Raw genomic sequence first — 22,442 nt, forward strand, 5'->3', positions numbered from 1 at the left:
TCACCTGACGACGATTTGTCGGAATAGTCTTCGCAGCCTGCACACGCTGCTCATTACATAACGGCGCGTATGTAAAGTACCCACACATCCGATACACACCGCCGCCTAGATACTACAGGACGTCTGTAAAAACTGTGATGGCGCATTGTGAAGCGAGCCGGCTATAAAAAACGCCGCTAAGCCGCTCGTAAAACACGGCAAAAACTCGCCAAATAAAGCGAGAGCGAGAGTGAGAGCGCGCACGCGAAAGAGAGAGAGAGAGAGAGAGAGAGAGAGAGAGAAAGAGAGGGAGGAGAGCGAGAGACGAAGAAGATATACCTACGACGTCCGGCCTCTCCGGCTAAACCCATCGCCACCTCTCATCTCGTCGGCGGCTGTCAGCAGCAAGTACGGACCCGAGGAAGCTTGACCTCCATTATTTCCCCGCATTCCGCGAAACGTTGACCCATCATCTCCGCCACGATTTCCTACCGAGTCGCGTTAAGGACCCAGATACTATTCTCATTCAAGGTAGCGCGTCTCGCCTCAACTTTTTCCGACCTTACGTCCAGTACAACGTACAGTCTTATTCATTAATGCCTGGACCTGGCATTTTTATCATCATTTGTCTCATCTGTACAAATCACCGAGTTTTAGGCTGTACGTATGTACTACCACTTCTATAGAAGCTGTGTGAACTACATCCTGAAACTCATCGATGTATAGATGGGACTAAAGATTATGAAAATGTGAATTCTAGTAAGACCGAGGTCCAGGCATCAACGAAGACTGTACTTGTTTTCCTTGTTAGATCTGCAACGAGGGAACTGTGGCGACTTTTTAAACGGCACCGCAAGCGGTTAACAGGTTGAATAGACAGATGAAGGAATGTACATACACCGCGTGCCCTCCACTTTTCGCCGCGCAAGTATTTTCCGTACTTCTTGCCCGCGGTTCTTGTCCGAAAGTCGATTAATTCCGGACGAGGTAATTTAGCAATTTCTACGGCGGGACCGAGATATCTCTCTCACGGGAACGAGACGGTATTTTATCGTCGTCATGCCCCTAATTAATCTCCGCTCGACTTGGCGCGCGTGGAGAAAATCGCGAAATTAATGTGCGAACTTCGACGGCGCGTAGGTTTCGCGCGAGGGATTGAAGCGAGGGAGTCATGCGAATTTCCGGCGCGCGGCCAACAAATTCGGGCCGACTGAGCACCGCTGGCGTGCGTCCCGAAGGAGTTCCCACGCTGCCGCGCGTCGCACACAGCTATATCGCGGGCTAGATATGTGGTCCCGACGATTCGTCGGTGCTGATCCACGATCTCTAGGACTCCACTGATTGATCGATCCGACGACTGATTACGTGACTGCGCGGGCGCAAACGCACCGTGTACACATGACAATGGTGCCCGTCTCTATCTTTCGTAGCTATCTTCGAAACACGGCACGGTGATGGATCGTACCGACCGAATTCACATTTTTTTTCGCGCCTCACGATCGATATAGGGTCGTTTAATTTAATTTCCCATGCGAGTTAGACACAACGCGGTATGCGAGTCGTGCGCAGCTTCGGTATCGGAGAATAATGTAGATCGTGAGAATCGCAATATTTTTGGTACGTAAAGGTCGGTCTTACGCGCGCACGTGCGAAATTAAACCTCGTAGCTGCACGGAACTCGCACGGTGCTGTTCCGCGGGTTCAGTTACTGGCAACAGAACTTGATAAGCGCGCCGGAATTGCGCGGCCAATATTCGCGTGAGTGCCGAGGCAACCACGTACCCAAGTATCAATCGTTAGCGTTCTCGATAGGCAGTGCTCGGCTGCAAATAACAATATAAAGGAACGCGGACCGCGCAGGTCCCCCCGGCGGCATCCACCGCGCGCAAAATGCCGGTTAAAGGATCTGTACCCCTGCAGTTATACAACACGGGCAACGATATACGCGGACGGCGGTACGTGGGAACCGCGTCGTCCTCGGTTATCTTAACAGCAGTGATACCGTATTGTTACGACCACCATCGCCATCGCCGTGTTCCGGAAAGTAATAACTGTCCGAGAAATTCTCCGTCGCAATAATAATGCGACGGCCGACCGCGGTGGATGTAATCTGAATTAAGAATTGTCATTTTCTGCACCAATATGCGTAATTTATGCGCCAGACTTTAATCTCCCATTTCCAGCGGCGGAATGTCGAAGCGGCGCGTTTTTACGGGAGCTTAATAAGGAAAGGGGAGAAGGGAGACCGTTCGAAACAATTTGAACGAGGAATGCACGACACGTTAATACGATAGATATTTTTCATTCTGCTTCTAGTTTATTGCAACGTCGTGGATATTTTATTTGCTATCGCATGTGCGTTTTGTCATTCATTTCGTTTGTGCCGCATTTAGTTGTAAATAAAACGTCACTGTTGCTCTCTAACGAAACGTGTTTCTCGTTTTTTTATTCAATAGAGCTCCCGGCAATTCTTATTATCTGGCGAGTTTTTCGGTTTTCGAGCCCCGCATTCGTTAAATTCACCCGCGTGTACCCCGCGAGTCGCGGAACGTACCCGCATGCACGCCTTCTCCCTTCTCGATTCGAACTCGTAATAAAATCGCCGACCGCTCCGTAAACACATCTGCTCCCTATCTCTTATCGGTCACAGGAAATGAACTTGTTATTATACACGCAAATCGTTCTTATCCGCCGCTGGTGAAACCGCGCATTAGTCACTAGACGTCAAACTGAAGCGCTTTCCCGAAATGCGACAGTGTCCGATTTCGCGTGAATTCAATGACTCAAATAGAAACCTTCCGGTCGTTGGTGTCAGTTCCAGGAAGAAACGCATTACGGGATACATTCCCGCGCGAATACGTTTTGCACTTTTCTAGGCACACATCCGCGAACTCTAGCCATTTCCTTTTGAAGGTAATACTAATTTCGAACACCGCGAAATTTCATACGAAAGGGAGTCCATAGGGGAAGATCTTGCTCTCCGTCTCAGCTGCGAGATGCCCGATCTTTCTTTAGAAATGTGGAAGCTTATAAAATCTAGTACGAAAAACTCACCAAGGCGCAGAAGGAAGTCAGATGGCGAAACAAGAGGGAAAAAGTCGAGAAAATAGAAAAATAGTGACTCACTTCGGCGAGGCGACCCGTGTGCACGTGGACGCGCCCAGAGCGCCGGAGAGCAAACTAGAGGGGACAAAGGAGGGAGAGATTTGTGCGTGTGTGGGAGAGGAGGAGGGGAAAATATTCGTGCGTTCACGGGCGAGAAAGAGAGAGGGAGAGAGAGAGAGACGGGCGAAGAGTTGAACGAACCCACGCGCGGGCCGAACCTCGCTAATTTTTTAAAGACCCACCTCCGACCAGTATTTCTACTATCGGAGAGGCCACCGTCGAAGCGATGGAGGCTCTGCTGCGTAATAGAGGCGGGTTTTCGCGACCAATCGCGGAGGCCCATCGCGAGACCAAGAAATCCACCGCAGACGCGTTCTCACGACGCAAATACGGCGTCTCTCCAGAGATCCTTTCGCCATACCGAATACATCTGCGGTATTTTTCTCCGAAATGGAACGGATTTAAATCACCGTTGAAAATCGGGTCAACCGATGATGCTTTCGACGTGACTTCGGTGGAGGCACTTCTTCTGCTATTTTGCGTAATGCGTATTCGGGATTATGGACGCAAGAGAAACTATGTGTTTCAATACGGAATATTCTCACCCGTGTTTTCCGCCACTTTCGATTCTCGTGTCATTTAAAATCGTTATTACCGTTCGTGTTGAAGTAGACAGCGATACTTTTGTTTCTTAACAATCGTTACGGAAGAAGCTGCTAGTGCTAAGAACAGAGCGTGTGAAATTTGATTTAATCGACATTAAAGGAAACTTAGTTTACTGTTGCACAATCAATATATAAGATATGATAAAACGTGCGTGCTCTTGAATCCGAATTTGTCTATTTCGAGTTATCGAGATTCTTTCGTTGGAAACTGATCTCGGTGAGATCTTGCAAAACTCCGTCGCAGACGCGTCTGCGTATTGCGTGATAATAAAATATTTGTATAGTGTGACACGCGTGTCTGAATAATAACAGCTGTAATCGTCGTTTGAGCGCGGAAGATATACAATGTTCGAGTGTCGAATGGAAACGTTTGTTAACGTGTCTGTTGTTGAAAGGCACTTATATCCAGACTGTCTAATTGTTGCTCGACATTTAAAAGGTAATAAAGCTTATAAGTCGCGTGAGGCACCGAGCAACTTCTCTCTTCGCTCCTCGTCGTTCTATAAGTCAGATATCTTCGCAAAGAGCATTAAGGTCCGCTATTGATCGCGTTTCGTAAACCGCGTATTTACACAGGGGTTAGGAAACCAATTGTGAAGAACAAGGAGTCTTCAGCGAGACGATTGCCGCCGTAAATTAATGAAATACCCGTTTTCCCCGAGCGAAAATACGTACGATGTAATTTCGGCACGTGTATCAGGCTCCAAGGCCGGGGCGTGCCTCGAGACACGGTACGCAAATAAAAAACGGAAGTGCCGCGAATAAAGCGACGATATTACAAGGTAGGCATGTTCCGACTCTCAAAGTCCGTTTCGGGTAATTTATAATAGCATTTGACGGTATTGTCACGACTGAAGATTATACCTTATGTGAACGGTAAAACGTTTTGTTCGCTAAATAAGATATGAAAAACGGTATGGGTAGAATAAGAGATTTATAAACACTCAAACGCATTAGTGGTTCTACGAAGGATCATTATCTGAAAACGAGCTTAGAGATATACGGTACGCTTTTCATCAATCTATTACACATCTCCAGATTTGTTGAAGCGAGAGGGGCGCGGAACGCTTGCGGTTCCACTTGTAGATTTTATCGGCTCTTTGGAATAAATTCTCTTTTCGCTCACTGCCGGCTGCCATCTGAGAACGCTTTATACATTCAGTCTTGTTCAAATGAGTCTCATTAGAAGGTGCAATGTGTCATGATTGCAACATAATGCCCCGTATGTCACACGCGATCCGATTATCTCGCGAGAAAACGGAAACGACCGACGCGAGATTCTAGCAGTGGAACACATAAAATGCTCCTTATCTCTCGTAAATTCAAACAACACGTGACTGAATCGTGAAACAATTAAGCTTCGTTTCTCCTGGCATGCTATTGACGGTTAACAAATTTTATGCGGCAGAAAAACGATGCGGTACTTCGCTACTCGAGTCAACGCAGAGATATCGTGAAAATACGTTTTCTTTTGTTCAAATTGAAACAAAACGAGAAGATAACCGCGTTATTTGAGCACACGTAGATATCGCGATAAAGATATCTTAATACCTATATCATTACCCCGGTGTATTACACTAGAATTGAATTATACAATATCGAATTATCGCGTATCGTATAGAGATTATATCAGGGGAATATCGATATTACGTTATTTTCGTACGTTACATCGAAATGTTACGTCACGTGGGATTAATAAAATAACTTAGAACGGCATTTTCCGAAAATATCTCGGCGCTAAACTGGGTCACGGCGACCGTACTCTCACGTACCCACCGGCATTACGCGACGGCAGCGATGTACGGGCACGGGTTTGAAGGAAAAGATTGCCGATTCAATTCCACGCCGCGTCGTCCGCGAAAAGAAAAGGGAGACAAAAGGAGAGCTAAGAGAACGGTTATCAGGCGCGCATTTTTGTACGGCGGTCGTGCTCTTTTCTAGGGAGGACGCGCGGGAGCACGTGCCCGGGTGAGAGAGCACGCGCGTGACGTCAGCGTGCGTCTGGGAACAGCTGACCGCATTCCACAATAATTGTTTTGCATAATCGCGGTGGAAGCGGCCACTCGGTGGTAGGCCTCGCTGTGCCCGCGAACAAGGAGAAAGAGGCCGACGCGAGAGAACGAGAAAGGTGGAGGTGGAGAAAGTAGAGGGGAGAAAATTCGAAAGGGCCTTCTCTCACGCCGTCCAAGTGGGGTTGGGGGGGGGCAGGAACAAGGTGGGAAGGAGGGGGCCCTGGTCCAGAGCCGTCAATAGCTACGCGGCCGGCGCGTTGGCTTTTAAAGTTTAAAGATCCAACCGCGACGGCGGCGTCTAAACATGTCAGCGGTGCTCAACTCGCGGCGCGGTAACCAACTTTTGTCAGGTATAGGGCGTATACGCTTCGAAGTTGCGCAATTACGTGCTCGGGCGTCCCGCGAGAAACTTTGAGTCTTTTCAGAAAATACTCGATAAATATTCGACCGGTTTTCTCCACAATTTTTTGTCTACGACATTTAAGCGCTTTACAGTTAGGCGTCATTAGGATCCCATCAAGACGGAATACACGCGGAATTGACGCAGGAGGAAAAAAAATAGAATTTTATTTCTTATTTGCGTTCCAGAGAGGATGACTCATCTTGTGATATCGATCATTCCAAGAAGCATCAATGACTCGACATCGCGAGAACCAAGGTAGTTATAATTCAAAGCAGGAGCAAACAAGATCACGAAAGCACGGATAACGACGACAGTGACGAAAGATCTCGAGATGAAATATCTGCAGAAGAAGGTTAAGGAATATTACGGAGCGTGTAGCTGCCGCGAGAGATATTTCCGACGTGTATGGTCACGTTTAGCAGCATCTCACCACGTCCCTCGCGACCCACATTGCACTCTTTCGCGAAGATGTGGCGGCTGCCTCCCGTGCACGTCGTTTAGAGGTCTAGGACCTCAAGATTAGTGGAGCAATCAGAAATATTAGAAAGTGTTACCTTGAAATAACTCTTTTGGTCCTAGTTACAGAGTATCCGCGAGAAATCTACTCGGGGGGGCTTTCCGATTCTGTAGAAAATTAAAACGCATATATTAATTTTATTCAGCTTACAATAAAATGGGCGTGTATAAAAAAAGTCAAGTATGGAGATGCAAATTTGTAGACACTATGAAAGAATTTCAAAATGATTTGGAAAGACGTAGCTCCTAGAGATTTATCATCTCAACACGATACTGCTCAGTTAATTTCACAGTGAATGAAATAAAAATTAAGAGATAACCTTAGCATTTTCTGTTCCAGAAACCAGAGTTACGTTAGGTGTCCCTGACGGTGCCGAATGATCGAAAATCGCCCAAAGAAAACTGACGTAACGGCGAAACTACGCACATTTTGTCCACCGATGCGGGATACGCCGCGGTGTCCGGCCGCGGACGGCAAACTACGAGCGTAAGGCATTTTGCAATCCCGGTCGCACGTCTCCGAGAATGGTGTGTCGCGCACATAGTTGTCGCGTGACGTTGGCGGAGAAACGACGCCAACGACAGGCGACCCCGGGAACGGCGATACGGAGAATAATAAAAAGAGAGACGCGCCATTGCGTCGGTCATCCGCGGTTCCGTGAAAAACCCAAGCGAGCAAATATATCGCGCCGGCGCTGATCCGTGCAGTCGATGCGTTACGAGCCGTTTTATTTTTCCCTTTGCAAATGCTCTGAGTGAATGAGGCAGCGGAGGCAATTCGCCACTTTCCTTCATTTAACGATTTAATCTTAAACCCGGCAGTTTTGCAACGAGTGTAAAACGCGTCGGTTATTTTTTTACACCTTATCGCCGAATCTGCGCAATTTTCTGTCACGTGCTTTCGATTGTTCGAGTTGCGTTCGCGAGATTATCGCACAAACAATTAAATATTGTACACATATTTAGCGTGCAAAAAAAGAAAAAAAATTGCGTTAGGAGACACCACGGGGTTTTGATGGTTCTACTGCAGTCTGATTCTAATTTGGCGAATCTCTTGGCATTTCAAGTTTAGGGTTGAATTACGCGTCGCGATACTCGATTCGCTGCGGACTACGCGATACCCGACACTCGCTACTGGTTTTCCTCGCGTGCACGCCCGACTTTAACCGGCAGTCTGCGTTTTTTTTCCTCCTTGCGACACCCGTTATCCGATCGGATAGATCGAATTAGCGGAACGAGAGGCGCGAGGAACGCGACCGAAATCAATTTCCGCGTGACCTTCGACGACGACGACGACGACGACGACAGCGGATCAATTTTTGCGCGCGCGTGGCGAGAGAGTGGAGAGCGATGGAGAGGAATATTTTCCGCGATGATCCACTTCTATCGCTACATCCTGTAGAGAGAGAGACAGGGGCGGAGGGGGGGGGGGAGGGGGAGACAAAGATAGATAGATGGAGAAAGAGAACAACGTTTTCGATGATGTAACCGCGAGCGTGCGACGCACATAGACGATTGGTCACAGCCAGATTGCTCATCCGCAGTTTATCCTATACACAATTCTCGTTACCGGCGCGCTATCACGCGTGGACTATGCTCGGCGGCTCGTTTTACACGATCTATAATCTAACGGCAGAGAAAAAGACGGCGGGAGAAAGAGAGTTCGCTAAGCGACCGATATTTCAACTTCCGCGAGCTCTCGAAATGCGAAATCGACGACCGTCAAAAAGTTTTAACGGCGTGTCGAGGCTGACGGGTAAAGCTGACGCGCATACCACAGACTTTCTATATACCGCAGGTACAGTGTACGTAGTTAGGTCCACTCTCTGTTGGCCCCTTTGACCTATGCGGTCCCGATCACGTGGTATCCCGCCATTATTCTGGGCAGCAATCCAGCGGCGTATGTGTGCATACGTACTGTAGTTGTACGTGCGGTAGTGTATCAAAGCTACTCTGGGAAAGAAGAGACAGCCCATTTTCGGGCCCGCAATTAGTAATCGAATTATTTGGATTGTTCGTAACTCTTTCTTTTACGAATTTTACCCCGCGTAACTAAAAATCACATTAGCTATTCTATCTATATCCAAGATTTTTAAGTACCTAATACTAATCAAAATTCTCTCAGTTAGTTCTGTCGATATTCAGTCACGCAAAGATAATTTTCACTTAAGAGGCACTGACCAAAATGTTAAGTTGCTTAACTACAACAAAAAAACCGGTCAAAATTTTTCCCAGAGTAGAATTACGAACAATCCAAATAATTCGATTACTAATGATGGGCCCCAAAATGGGTTGTAACTGTCTGTTTTTTCCCAGAGTACACTACCACGCATACAACTTTTCTCTCATTGGTCCGCCCAGAACGAGGGGGGAAACCGCTGACGAGAATCTTGTACACCAATGCCCACTAATGCCCAGTGGGCATTACTTTATCTTATTATCTTATTTTATCTTTATAAAGACCCAGCGAGGTCTAATGCCCAAAAATGCCTAGTAATGCCCAGTAATGCCGCAAATCTGTACACCACAATGCCCTCAGCGGTTTCCTCCTCGGCCCAGAACACAGACATAGTAAGAATAGACTGCGCGTTTCCTACTTCTCCCGTGTTGAGAACATGTACAAACTTTAGAACGAGAGAGCTGGCAGTTGAGTGGTCGCCTCATCTTCGTCTAATAAATCGTGGGGGGAAGAGTAAGGGAAATGATAGAGGGCGACCACTCAAAGTATGTTGTCTCCTTAAGTCTCCTGTAAGTTTGTACCACTTCTTCAGCCAAACGCGCAGTCTATATATACGTCTAGGGCCCAGAACAATGTCGGATGCGCAGAAGGGATAGACGTGAAACGAAACAAATGACGGAGTGGATCCACTAGTTATACTGTGCTGCTGCTACCTCCGAGCTGAAAAGTGAGTTCCGCCATGTCCTAATAAAGTATTATGTGTGCATCGGTCTGTCAGTGATACAACGATGCATATATACCACTTTATTTACCTAACAAGACTCTTGCCTCACTTTTTAGCTCGAAGGTAGCAGTCTAGTACATAGAAGTCTGTGGCGCATACTCCGCCGAAAGTGACGATCCCGCGCAATGTTGGCTTAGGACAGAATCTAGCAATTGCCGACTCTGATTAGATTGAGATTGACGACTGTCCTCTAGCCAATGAGAGTCGATTAAATCGCTGGCTATGCTCCGATTGGCTGGAAGACAATCGCCAATCGCCAAACCCAATCCAATCCGCGCCGACAATTGCCAGTCCGATTCGACCTTTACGATAATCGAGCGATGTGACGATTTTTGCAACGGTCGAAATAAAAATCGATAACAGACCGCGCGCACCGGGGCGCGCGATAATATATGCGCGCCGTGTCGGAGTTATCTGATTACTCAGCGTTTCGGGGGCGAGATCAGCGTGTCTGGCACGGCCGGAAGTCAAGTATCGGGCACGCAAGGATACACGCTCTTCGGTATGGCGGGCGCGAAACATCGATACTATCCGCTTATCGGGAGAGTCCCTAGGTGTGTAACGGGGCGTCCCCCGCGTGGCGCTTTACCACTATGGGAATTCTAATTAGAGATAATGACGTCATTAGGGTCTGAGCCGCGACGAGACGGGACGGTCTGCTGCGCTTACTGTACATACGCGCGTACCCTATTCTATATACGCAGCCCATGTACTTGCACGCGAAACGTGCTTTGTTCCGAGAGCGCGTCCTACTCTCGGCGCCCGATATGCACCCGAGATCGTCGCTCTCACGCGAACGCACTGTTAAACTTGCGCTCCGAAAGAAAGAGAGAGATTTACATTGCTCGTTCGCGAGCGGAAAGGCTGGAGGGGTGCTCCGTGTTACTCTACAATAGGGCAAACGTCAAACTTGCATTTCGAGCAGGATCGATTTTTTTTTTACAGGATGCACACGCGTACTTTGCGAATTACCCGAGCAATTCCAAGGTTTGCTGGTGAAGGTTCGGCGGGACATTCCCTAGATTTTCTTTGCGAATATATTAATTGTGTACGTAAACATCTAGTAGCGACATTTCCGAGATTAATTGTCGATGGATTTTCCACTCGTTGCTTTAAGGATTATCGAACGTTTTCACTAAGCTACGATTCTGTCCAAGAATCCATAGGTGAAACGACTCGATGCGTCTTGCACTTGTGAAAAGGTAATCCTCGTAATATTGGATTAATAAAAATTTGCGACTATACTGATTTCGGTCGCTAGAAGATGTCTACCACTCAAGTATGTCTTGCGCTTAAACGTCACATTTCCTTTTCGCGGAACTTTTTTCCACCTTAATCCGATCCACCCGCCCTCGCTACTCTCCGTGTCGTTATCGATATATGTATTACTATCGTTTGGAAGCGACTCACACGAACGGCACAGCCGCGTCACGTCCGGAATAGTAATCGCATACGAAAATAATGGCAGCGCCTGTTATCTCTCGTTTCTGCGCGCATACATTACGGCGCACGGAGTCATTCCGTGATTCATGACGTTGTTAAAGCAGTTCGCGGAATTACAGTAACGGACACGTCGGCGGGCCTGACTGCCGGACGAGACCCGAGGAATTTGTAAACAGAACCGCGAGCGCGCGACGGAAATGCTACGCGTGTGCGCGCAAGAAACGCGCGCGCGGAAAGTGATGCCGCGAGAACAATTCTACAGTTATCTGTCGACCATTTTTTCAGACCATTTTCACAACTCGCGCTCGTGTCATCGCAGGAGAGAGAGAGAAAGAGAGAATTTCTTGATACAAAAATCTTAATTGTTTCAAAGAATTCGCCGGGAGTGTACGATTGCACGAGAGATCAGTGAGAGTCGCTCGACCGCAAATCGATAAGAAAAAAATGAAGACAAATGAAGCGATATCTCGGTCCCGCGGACTCTCGTCGGTATCTCGAGATTTCGCGCGCAAAGTATTTCGGCGATCGGCTCCTCGGCGATCGACCTTCCGGATCGATCGCAGCCCCCGCGGCAGACGCGCACCGTCGTCGACGCGTACGTCGCTGGCCGTCGCATATTTTCGCGCGCGCGTTGAATAACAGCCTCGTAACACAGCGCGGCGCGGTGACACAACTCGGTTCGAGTTAAGCCCGGAGAGAGCCCGTCGGCCAACGGGGCGGCGACGAGGGAGGAGGGGCGGACAATCGCGGGACGGAAAGAGACGGCGGATGCAGCCGACGCTCGGTGTCATGTGCAGGCCCCGGGTCTCGCATATGCGTGTGATCCTCCGCTGCGTCCCCGCCGCGCGTTCTCTCTTTCTCGGCTCGTACTTACTTCCTTCGCTGGTGCGTCTCCGACCTGATCACCCCGTCTTTGTCGGCGGGACGTCGCGTCTCCCCCCCTTCTCTCTCTCTCCCCCCCCTCTCTCTCTCTCTCTCTTCATCCTGACGTCAGCGGATACCTGTTGCATGCCGCACGCTGCACGGAGGGAGAAGCGTTGGTGCGTGCAACGAGCGATCGGGGCAGCGGAGCCGGTGGAGAGGAGAGAGGGGAGAGAAAGAGGGGGAAAGAGAGAGAGAGAGAGAGAGCGAGCGCGTAGAGATTGATTTTGGATAAAATCGTGGGATAAAATCCCCTCAGATTTGACGTCGTGTCATATTAGTCGCGCCGAGTTCAAGTATAATTTAATTATTTTATCAGTCGGAGAAACAGTAACGAAAAAAATTGCCAAGGTAGGTAGATAGATAGATACAAGTAGGGAGAGGGAAAGAGGCGAGATATCCGACAGTTTTCTTAAAGATACTTTAAAATTCAAGTAGACAGATGGATAGGTAAACAGAGAGACGGAGACGGAGAGAGAACGGGAAAAAGGAGACGCTTGAGTCACATATGCGAATTAAAGACATCGATTCTCTTAGACTGGCTGCAGACCGGGTTGCGCCCCTCCCGAGGAGAAGGTCCCGTTTAATCTTCTTTTTTCTCGCACTCATTTTTTTCTCCCCTTGCTTCCCCCCCCCCGCCCGTCTCGAACGACCACCACGTATAAATTAAGGTGATTGCGGATCTGGTTATGCACGAAAGCGAGTAAACGGATCGCACCGGACGGAACAAGCCGAGTTTCGAAGAGTTGCGCACGGAATGTTCCAAGCTGACGGGATTTCGTCACATTCGCGATAAATTTAGAACATTTTTACCCGTTCGTCACAAATGCTCGTAATTTTCCACGTTGAATGCTCCGGCGATTGAATCAAACTTTTTGTGCACGCGAAAGCATCCACAATTGCGACTAAGTAAAAAAAGAAAGTGATTTGCCTTCATAACGAGATTTAATTCGTCGGGAGCGTTTAATTTTCACCGCAGAGAGAATCAAGATAATCTGAGTTATTCGAGTAATTTAATCGTATAATCGAATGTCATTGCAACTTATTGATCCCGCCTCTAGAAGGCAATATTTGCAGTCGTTACCATTTTACTGACATTTACTAAATATTAGTGGGACATAAACATGGCGATTTATCCCGCGTTTTCCCATTCGTAGCAAGCACGTACACGCCCCGTTCCATCTCTAAAGAGAAGCTTCCGTCGCGAGTACTAGCGGCGAAAAGCAAGGGGGTAACCACTTGATGCAATCGTGGGACAGTGTCTCCGAAATCATTTTGAAATCACTACGAAATCCTCGTGTAATCGTTTTGTCTTAATTTTCAAGTTTCTTTACTTGTTAGACAATAAACATCAAATTTTAACATTTTCTCAGCTTGTTTTCATTTTCCAAAAAACATGTACTTCTTTTAGTAAATAACCAAATATTTTTCACAGTTTGCACCTATAATAAGACTAAAGTACATGGAAAAAATAATGTTATATCAACATGAGCAGTGTAATTGAAATAAAATCGTTGAAGCAACATCAATATTAGTGAACGAACAACATCAGACAGTTGTCTTAATAATCTGAATATTTAGTTCAATGCTTAAAATTAAAATCCATGGCCAATACAATTGAGCCAATTATTTATGCTTGTGGCAGCCCGTGACGTTAACATTTAATTCAAACAACTTCTTTTTTTAATTCAACAGCATTTTTTTCCGTGTAGTTGCTGTTAAAACAACAGCGAGTTGAAACGTTGATACACCTTTGCGCGCAAATTTGGAACAAGAAACAGTAAATACAAAATTACTTCTCGTTAAGACCACGATTAGACTAGTGGGAAATATGGGAAGCAAGGAAACTACAATCGAATACTACAATCCTAACTGAAATTATCTCTACAAGCAAATACTTGTTAGTAAAATAAGAAAAAAATATTTTGAGGAAATCTAACAGCTCGACTTTGAGATTTCACGACGAGACACAACGTTACATATAAGAAAGTTATTTGCAATTGGATGAGATTATTTGTAATCAGATGAAATCGTGTAAACGGTGGGATAACATTTTAGCTAGTGGTTACCCCCTTGGCGAAAAGCGTCGGAGTATATCGCGCTAGTTTCGAACTATCGAAATCGGGGGAGATAAATGCGCCTGGCGCGGGAATATCGTCTATTATCCGCGGATTCGCGTTACGCGTGACGTCGATCCGTCACGATTATCGTCATCTTTATGGCGGTATTAATCGCGGCACGGCCGCCAAGGCGGCGGCGTGTACGCCAAATGCCATTGGCGGAAGGAGCATCGAGGGCGAGCGCGCGACCCGTTTCGTCGGGCCGGCTTTTCAGGAAGATCGGAATCAACGAAAATAGACGAGGCACGGGGCTGCCGCCTCGGTTGGACGTGCGCCAGTAACGTGGCGCCGCGGAAAAATCTCTATGACGAGAAAGAGAGGATCCTAGACTCGTTTTACGCGAGCTATTTCTCGCGTCTCCGCGCATTCCTTATCCTCTTACGCGGAATATCTGCCTCCCTTGGAACGTGATATTAACCCCCTCCCCGACTCTCGCTCTCTCTGTCCTTCTCGCGCGCGTCTTTCTCGCTATTTCCGTCAATTTTCCCCGTGGTTGAGCACAGCTCGCTTTTTACTGCGATACTCCCGTCTAGCAATACCGTTTCGGAATTTCTAATAATCACTCGCCCGTCAAAGTTTATTCAAATCAGATTCGCGATGCCAATAATAAATCATATCCGTGCACGTCAGATTGGCAATCAATCCGCTGTGTCACGGCAGAAGCGGGAAAGAATAGCCCGCGATCGCATCTGCGCGCGCGGAGAGCGCGTAGAAAAACGCGTAGTCACCCGGCCGTGGCTCTCGCAATTTGGAGAAGAAATTATCGCGCGCGACGTTGATAAAAAGCAAACACAGACCCAGGGAGCGATGATAACCGCGAACGCGCGTATTTATTCCGTACGCCTTCCCATTCAGTGGCTCTCTAAATCGGCCGCTCTTATCGAGCCGTGGAAACGACCCGTGACACTTACATACGCACGATCAAAGTTACGTGCGTGCGAGACCGCGCGTATCTTTTTTTCCCCTTTTAGGATCCTACCTCGTTATCGTGCGTCTTTAGGATCATATCGCGTTATCGTCGCGTTGATAATCCAAGAAAAAAAAACCACCGAAGAAAAGAATCGAGTTTAATGATTTCGATTAGTTTCGTCCGTAGACGGCGAAAAGTTATTCCATTCGCTACAGAACACTCGGCGATAATGCGCCTTGTTGCGAAGAGAACGAGATGTGCGTATCGATTACAATGACATTGCAATTATCTCTAACGATGTAACCGTTGCACGGACACCGCGCTTTTAGATCTGTCGAAAGTTTGGTGTCTGAAAGTTTCTTCAATGATGTACAAATTCTGTAGGTTGAATTACCGGGCAACGCGAGTATACAAATCATTATACAACACTGGCCCAATTACTAGCGTCAAAAAGTGATAGTTTCAAGCAATTAGGAACCACATTGAAACCAATGTTTCTCGAAATAGAACTTACACAACTATAGCCCATTGATCTGAACGATTTAAATCAATTCGAAGTGTATAAGAATTTTGTACTATTAATTCAAGTACTATTAATTCAGTAGTTTCAGTCTGTTAAATAAAAGATCTCTTAATAGAGCTCCCGGTTCGGATCAAAGCAGTGATCGGCTGAATGGTCGCGACACTTTTCTTTTTAGCGAGTTTAGAAACGTGCATTTAGATTCAAGGCATACATTCCAAAATCTTCTTCTCCGAGGAACATTTTACTCGATGGCCATTGCGAAACCATTTTGAGCGTTTCCGATCTATTTCTCGAGTACAATTTTTCCCAGAGAAATACTAATTAAACTACACCCCGTTCGATTATCCGTTCCGATTGAATTCCGCAACTAATAAGAATATTCTTCAATGTCGCCAGTAGTAATTAACAACGTCAGTGTTTTCTTTACCGTGTCAGGCATTTTTAATAATACAGAAAATTTATTGCGAAAAATCCAGGTTCAAACTCTGCACCCACAGAAAAAATTTCCGGATCCAATCACTGAGAAAAATGTCCGATTAAATATAATCGGATAATCCAATTACATAATAGCAAACGGATATATCCAATTATTAAAAATGCCAGATATGGTCAAGAAAACACTGACGTTAATTCCTCAACGTTTAGATTCCGCAATGCGATCTTTAACGAACGCGGGTCTGCCGATCGCTCGATATTCACCGGGCGCGAACGGCGCGAGTAGTCAAGCAGGCAGCACCGGACTTCCGCCTCCGACGGGGGAATGCGACTGAGAGCCACTGTCCTAGAACGCGCCCCGGTCGCCGGCACAGAAATAGAACGCGGTCGGACCTTAACGCGCACTTTTGCGCGTCTTTATGTAACCCGGCCGAATTTATGGCCGTTATCTATTTAATAATACGCTGATTTACTCGCGAAGATCAAACGATCCTACGCGCGCACGCACGCACGCACACTGCCGCGCGCGCGTGCTCGCCAGCGCGAGCGGACGAGCGCGCACGTGCGTGTCGCACACACGCGCATGCCCTGACGTAAATTTCGCGCCAGTGCGTTCACCTCTTCGATCTCATCGCTCGTTCTTCACGGACGCTTGAATGTCGAGTTGTTAATTCTCCTCGCTCGAGGAACATCGGAAACTACTGTTCGATCGACGGCCGCCTGTCTAAATAAAGGCACGCTCGCCGTAATCGCCGGCTCCGCGCGGATCCCGTCGTGCCCTCTCGCCGGACTTGTCCCGTTTTCGACTGTATCCCGCCTCCTCCTGTCCTCGCGGTCTGTCACCCGAGTGACAGACCCCTTGAATCGGGACGAAAAATGACGCGGGAGCGCGGAAAAATGAAAACCCTCCGCCCGACGAATCCCTTTTGCGCAAGTTCGGTCAACATTTCTTCGAGCCTCGCGTTTGTCGGCGGGACATATCTTTCAATAATTCACGGAGCCAGTCATCGATCAAGAATAAGATCCATCCTCCTTGTCTAGCGTGAAAAATTAGATCGCAAAATGGACTCGCCGCGTTTTCGCGAGTCTACCCTTTGCCCGGAGGTGTAGGAAGTAATAAAGCGCTATCATAACTAATGCAGTTTGCCGCGGATTGCGCTACTTACCGCTGACAAAAGACCTAGTTATGCAAAAGAGCCAGTCGGCACACCGCGAGCTTGTCTATCCATCTATACCTAACTGCACTGGTAATCGGTAGCCGCCTTGTAATTGGTGCATTAGCAAATAGACGTACACCTCGTGAATCCCAATACACGTTTCTATGCCCGTTACATTCGTTATTCGACTGCGCGTCTTTTCTTCGATTGCACGGTACGTATGTTTATTTAGTAATTCCTATTTAACATATACGCGTATGATTTACGAGCGTACGACCGAGGTTCTCGATTCCGCGATAAGACTTCCCGATCCTTGACCCACATAGCCCTTGTGAAACAAATTCATCGATCGTCAAAATCCACTTCGAGATTCTACCGATTCTGTATATGTATGTTCTTTTACAATTTACCCGGAAAATCACGTAATCGTGGGACAACGTGGCGTTTTGAACAACTTTATGAGAGTTTTTTTGAAATTTTACCATACATTTCACTAGAAAAAATAGTCACTAAAAAGTATGGTAAAAATTCAAGAAACTCTCATGATTTTTGGGGACAAATTTGAAGAGAAATTTCTCTCCGTGTAGAAACCGAGGTGTAAATCCGTTACTAATCCGTCCGTCTCGTAATGTCACATGCGAAAAATATTCAATAACGGGGTATACATGTACGCGGACGGAAAATATCGTACAAAGTGGAAAGAGCGTGGAACATGTATGAGCATCCCGGTTCTCTTTTACGAGATCCCGATCAACGGGCAACGCCACTTCGTCCGGATATGCAAACGAGGCGGTCGATGGAATATCGCGCGGAAAGTCACCGCACCTTCACGTGCACGTCCCCGCTAACGCGAGATATCCTGCGTAAAAAGTCGCGCGAGCCAATTCGCCGAGAGTGGAGCCGCGGCCGCGGCGCGGTCCCGCGAGCGGACTAGCGCGAACTAGAGTCGCAATTCGCACTTACGTGTTATCTACTTAGACGGGGCGATTTTCGAGCTATAAGATCGTGTAAGACCAGCTCGCGCCACTCGCGACTGTCAGCGCCATTTAGCCTCGTGACGTGTCGCATACCGTTGTTTCCCGTACACTTTTGTCACGTTCCCGTTGCGATTCCGCATAAATTTCACGCACGGAGATGGACAAAGTGGTGGCAACTGTTCCTTTTCAATTAGTTGAAAACGTGCATGTAGATTCAGGGTTACGTTCCAAAGTCTTCTTCTCCGAGGAATAATTTACACGACGGCCATTCCGAAAACATTTTCAACGTTTCCGATCCACTTCTCGCGTAAAATCTCCCTCGGAGAAAATGTTTTGGAACGAAAACCAGGGGGTCAATTCTAACACCACAGTAAAAATGCTAAAAGTGAATAACTTTGTCTCGTTCTAACCGTCCCCTTACAAAGTCGCTCACTTTTAGCATTTTTACTATATTGCAAGATACATAATTGACCCCCTAAATGCGCGTTCCTCGACTCACTTAAAAAAGTATCGCGACCATTCTGTCCATCACTGTACAACGGAGTCGATACGTTCCGGCCGAGCTTATCGCGGTATTTAAGCAACGTCCCGAGATTTTAAGAAAAATATTGTATCAAAAGCCGCTTCGTCTAGACACGCTCCTCAGGCTCGCAAACGCACGCAAATCCGACAAGTTTAATTTTCTCTAATTACTGTGGTTTCACCATTTCGACGAGTTCAATTTTGTCTAAAGATTCTTCCTGTATTCGCGACAGCGCGGCAGTCGGCGCGACAAATTCTCACGTTTTGCTTCGTTCTATCGTATTCATTATTTATTCTATTACGTTTCGCCGACATCGCTATTCGAAACTATCCAAGTGAGAGATAAGTCGCGCCCGATGCTCGCTCGCGCGCTCGCCGGCGATTCATCAATTTCCTGCGACGTCGGGTTGACGTAACGGAAAGGGTAGTGACGGAATTCCGGCGAGCGTTTCCGCGAACGAATCGCATATCGTCCGCGTTTTCCGTCGGCGGACATTTTTCCGTTCGCTAATAGCACGATATGTGGACACGTACCTCTGGCTCATTCGACGTTTTCAATGACAGCTGCTGTCGCGGCGTCTTCCCGCGCCGTCCCTCTCCGTCTCCCCCTCACGCTGCCGAATCTCCGCGCCTTCGTAGCTGTCGCAGCCGTCAATTCCCGCGACGCACTGTTGCGGGAAATCCAAACGGTCCCGGAAAACAGAAATGGCGGCCGTTAGCGACGGGCGCAGACTCCCACGCTGCCGCGCGAAAAGCGGAGCGGCGCGACGCGGAAGAAACGTCGGTCGTCCTCGCGGGTATCGCCGGTTTTCGGTCATCGAGACGGGTCGCGGAAGGGAAAGAAGCGGGGCGCCAGGTAGCAGCAAAGGCGGGCGGGCGGCCGCGCTCGCGCGCGCGCGCGCGCGCACGAGCCGCCGACCGCTCCCGCGGTAGAACACCGGCTGGCGAACGGACGAGGACTGAGCGGCGCGGCCGAGCGCTCGCGGATCCCCTCTCGCGCCCGGCCGTCGCGCCGCTCGGCGACATTCGGCAACCCTCGCTCCGTCTCGCTCGCTCCCGCGCCCTACCACCGGCGCGCCGGCCGCCTTTGCGACACGACACATCGCCGCGGAGCGTGCGCGGGTAAGGAGGAGGGGGCGCGCACGAGGTTGGAAAACACGGTGATCTCTCACTCTCTCTCTCGCAGGGACCGCGAAGCGGAATGAGGAATCCTCCCTGCGATTTTTCGGCAATGTTTCAGCGGGGAAACGACGAGCAGCGATGGACGATACTCCATAAACGCGATAGCTATGTGTGCCATGTGTGGGTGCGTTGGGTGCGTACGTGCGTTAAGAGCGAAATAATATAACGACGTGATACACAATGTTCCCGTCGCGAGCGACGTCGCCTTCGGAATGTACGTGGAGTATTGCGTGATTGATGACACGAATGTAAATATTCCGTAGCGACATGTGTTCCGCGAGCAGACCCAAGTGCAACCGTCGTCCGCAATAAGGACGTCGCTTGATACTCTACGACTGGAGATTAGAACAAGTTGCGCAACGGCGCGGCGGACTTTCGTATCGACGTGATCCTTTTCTGTCGTAAAAGCTCGGTGACATTTCGCGGAACCTAGATAAAGTATATATATTAGAACTGTATAAATACCATTTCCGCTTTCGGCAAATTGAACGCGCGGCGCGGATAAAGTGACATTAATAACAAGTTTCGGGAATTGCGCAAGTGCATTACAAACGCGCTGGAAATTTAATCGCGGGGACGTTAAGCGTAGACAAGTGCTTGTACAGTTAGATTTTTAGGTGACAATAATTGCACGGCGTATTAATTGTATCCGTTTCTCGAAATATCTTTCGAGGGCCGCGTACACTGACAGAAAAATATGTAGTATTTGAAACTATAATTGCATAGTAAAATAATTATAGTCAGGAATATATCGTTTGTATAATAATTATTACTATAATATTAGTAATAGCAACCATATGGACACAGTGATGCCAAACTACTTAAAAATTTACTATAAAATATAAGCTTTTAACTATTTCTGTTAAATTCTGTTAAAATATCCAGGTAATGAGTACTAAATTATATAGTAAATACAATCGCAATAATAGTAAATTTAAGAGTAAATGAAGGTTTACAATTTAGAAATACTAGACATGACAGAACGCGCGCTTCGCGCGCGCTGTTTGTGGTCAAGCATTGTGTATTTTTAAGAATTTGTACACACGCGAAGAGAGAGAGAGAGAGAGAGAGAGAGAGAGAGTTCGTTACAGGGCCTATGTGAAATGGCCCCTTTCCACGTTTTGCCACGGTAGGAGTGCGTCGTGGCTACGTGGTCGAGGAAATCGCTTCCTCTCAGTTCACTTGCTTTGTCTGAGGCTGGACTCGGGTGCGACAGATCGGGAAACGTGTGATTTCCACGGCGGGCTATGGCGAACACTGACGAAATCGCTTTCGCACTCGCTCACGATCGCTCGCTTTTACGGAAGCTCCCGAGCTTGCTCGGGAAAACGAAAGAGTGGGGGAAAAAAGGGGCCTCACTACATTGCGACAGGATTCGCGCGGGAAATCAAAATTGCCTCTATCCTTAACAGAGAGAGAGAGAGAGAAGTAATTATATGCGCAACGTCACTTTAAAATAAAAAGTAATGTGTCACTCACTGATACGAGTCGCAACAGCAAAGTTGTACATTGCTAACTACCATATATATGTTAAACTGTAACAATACAAAAATGTATACGATTATTATAGACTAATTATGCAAAATCGAAACTATTGTATTAAATATACTTTATATTTTATATTTTAAAAAATGGGTATTTATTAAAACAATTATATAGAATACTGAAAGTCTTCCTTTTAAATATGAACTCACAAAATTTTATACGTATGGTTTTGTCTCTACGTATGGTTCGAATGTTCGTTGGAATCATTTGAATAAAATAAAAGCACAGAACACAGATGATTCATTTTGCACAAGTAGCAAATAACAAAAATGTAAGACACTTACCTTACGATTTCTCTGCCGTTGTCCGATGCCACATAGGCCTGCTCTCAGATTTTCTTGTTGCACTTACACTCACAGCACACACTCGCGAAATTTCGGACACTCCCGTACGCAATGTAAAATACCGTGAAATGCAGTAAACGACGTTCTTTACTTCCTGCCCGTTCGAATTGCGAAGAACGACAGAACGAATTACGCCGTGAACGCTGAAGTCGCACAAATTTCTCTCCCCGAAAATGGAACAGATTACACGAAATCGATAGATAGTTAAAAGCGCGGTGCGTAAACGAGATGTAACCGCGACAAAGTACCACGGTTTACATTCATGTTTTAGATGAGTTGGTCTCGTGAGATATCTATATACACGTTGATAAAGAGCCGTTGCTTCAACAAGCAATTCGTTTCTCATTACAAGTTTTAGAATCTTAATAATTAATCGAGTAACGTTACTTGTCACTGATAAAGGTGTACAAATCAATAGCGTTTTATCCCTACACTCTTCGCGATCGAGTCTTGGAAACCGGTAACGTAAAAATAATATCACGCACGGAACAATCTCGCTGCTGCCTGCCGGCTCGACGTTCGGCGAACGAGTGATAAGTACGGAATTTTCCATTACGTAGATGGGCCAACGAATTCTCAACACAAAAACGAACGTTTTTTTGTTGTTTTTCACTCGGCGCGGCATCGTACGACGTCACGCGGACCATTGTTTACACTAAGGTCGCCGCGCAGTCACTCGCCGAACGTCGAGCCGGCAAGCGGGGTGGCGCGAGTCGCTCC

The 22,442-nt window shown here is 47.3% G+C and overlaps 1 long non-coding RNA gene across 2 annotated transcripts in view; it reads right to left on the bottom strand.

The window, feature by feature from the left end:
- Positions 1–20,561, bottom strand: part of LOC105567772 — a 37,690-nt gene extending 17,129 nt beyond the window's left edge. For both annotated transcript variants that reach the window (XR_001009388.1, XR_001009387.1), the window contains exons 1-2: positions 19,186–20,561; positions 6,719–6,788 (exon numbers count right to left, since the gene is read on the bottom strand). This is a non-coding gene — a long non-coding RNA (uncharacterized LOC105567772). The remainder of the gene's footprint in view (positions 1–6,718; positions 6,789–19,185) is intronic.
- Positions 20,562–22,442: the final 1,881 nt, after the last annotated feature.

This window comes from Vollenhovia emeryi, unplaced genomic scaffold (assembly GCF_000949405.1).
Source record: "Vollenhovia emeryi isolate VEMERY1.0 unplaced genomic scaffold, V.emery_V1.0 DF939134.1, whole genome shotgun sequence".
Lineage (NCBI taxonomy): Eukaryota > Metazoa > Arthropoda > Insecta > Hymenoptera > Formicidae > Vollenhovia > Vollenhovia emeryi.